The sequence below is a fragment of the Branchiostoma belcheri genome, unplaced genomic scaffold (genome assembly GCF_001625305.1).
Source record: "Branchiostoma belcheri isolate BF01 breed outbred unplaced genomic scaffold, Haploidv18h27 scaffold18, whole genome shotgun sequence".
NCBI classification, from domain to species: Eukaryota; Metazoa; Chordata; class Leptocardii; order Amphioxiformes; family Branchiostomatidae; genus Branchiostoma; species Branchiostoma belcheri.
This window is the reverse complement of record NW_017803268.1, coordinates 2,360,502-2,362,069: the sequence shown is the minus strand read 5'-3', so window position 1 is coordinate 2,362,069 and position 1,568 is coordinate 2,360,502. Positions and strand designations below refer to the sequence as shown.

Sequence of the window (1,568 nt, the reverse complement as noted above, 5' to 3'; positions counted from 1 at the left end):
GAAATGTTTATCGATATAGGACATCATCTTTAATCCGGGGCCCGGTGAAATTTGTCGGCCTATTCCCATGTGAGAGGGGAGAAATGTTCACGTAGTTTCCACATCACTCAATGTCCACTGGGAGAAACAGAACACTGAGAAATGAACAAGTGGTGGGCCCACATCTGTTCTGACCGACAACTGGGGGGATTTTTTTAGGGACCGGATGTCTGGTGGCACAGATATCATAGGACAGCGGAAAATCCAGAACTTGGACCGGAATTCCGCTCAACCTAAACATCAACCAAACCCTGACTTGTAATCCGCTAATAGTCCACACCCTTTAAATCGTAACTTTTTCCCTCACGTAAGCCGTGTTTTATCCGAAGTGGTTGAAAAATGTAAAACGCCCGCCATTTTTCAGACGAGTTGGCTGCACGGGACTGTCTGGTTTTTAGCCGCCATTTTTCCACCAGAGTTCTTCCCATCCTGATCCCACCCGCCCACAAATTAGCGAAATTACTCAACCCCAACGGCAAAGTCGTTAAAAATTTGAATCCCAGCAACATTTGGGGAATAATTGGACAATTATGCACTTTTCGCTCCAGGTAAAACGGTCAAAGTGGTCCATCACCAACGGTGACACAAAAAACGCCCCAGGACACATGTGGCAAATTTGCGTGACGTTACATCCTCTCATTTCAACGGTTTCTAAGATTTTGGCGCTCATATCAGTAAAATCTATGACTTAGTCATTATTTCTGGCTGAAAAATGTGGATATTGTCGTACCTGTGGCTTCATTGTAGTAAACGTTGATCCTCTCCAACTGAAGATCGGAGTCACCGTGGTAGGTGCCGGTGGGGTCGATGCCGTGCTCGTCTGAGATCACCTCCCAGAACTAGTGGAGAATTTAAAATAGAGTCAAAACTAGAAATAAAATATCTAACACTTAAATAACTAGAGTAAGGTGAATTCTTAAGAGGGTCAGTGTTCTAGGACACATGAAGTTTGTATTTCGAGTCAAGGAGTCAAAATTTAACTCTCACTCTCACTCACTCAGGACCGCATGCTCCGGGGAGCGTCGCGCCTCTCCAAGTTGACTTCCAGCCAGTTCTGTCCTGCGCCCTCTGCCAGGCTGTAGCTGTATCAAGGCCCACTGTGCTGAGGTCTGCATTCAGCTGGTCTCCCCACCTGCGTCTGGGTCTGCCTCTGGGTCTGGACCAGCCTGCAGGCGTGGCTGCCCTCAGTAGACTGGCAGCTTCCAGGGGTGGCTCGGCTCTGGCTAAGTGACCAAAGAGTCGCAGGCGGGCCTGTCTGATCTTGTGGGAGACGGGCGGCTGACCAGTTTTTTGGCGTACCGTGGAGTTGGAGACGAAGTCATACCAGCGGTAGCCAAGGATCCTGCGCAGGCATTTTTGGTCGAAAGTGTCCAGGTGGCGCTCCTCTGTGGCTGTGAGGGTCCAAGCCTCTGCCCCATGGTAGGACGGCGAGCACTAAGCTGTTGTACAGCCTGAGCTTAGTGGCAGTGGATATCTGGCCATTGGACCAGATGTGGTTCAGACTGGCCATTGCTGCAGACGAGCGGCCG

The 1,568-nt window shown here is 49.8% G+C and overlaps 1 pseudogene across 1 annotated transcript in view; it reads right to left on the bottom strand.

Annotated features, from left to right (window-relative positions):
- The window catches only part of LOC109467392, a 9,193-nt pseudogene that overhangs the window by 1,132 nt on the left and 6,493 nt on the right, over window positions 1-1,568 (bottom strand). The window contains exons 4-5 of the transcript XR_002140078.1: window positions 643-672; window positions 1-117 (exon numbers count right to left, since the gene is read on the bottom strand). The exon at window positions 1-117 is cut by the window's left edge and continues 1,132 nt beyond it. The product of XR_002140078.1 is annotated as a tubulin beta chain-like (transcript). The remainder of the gene's footprint in view (window positions 118-642; window positions 673-1,568) is intronic.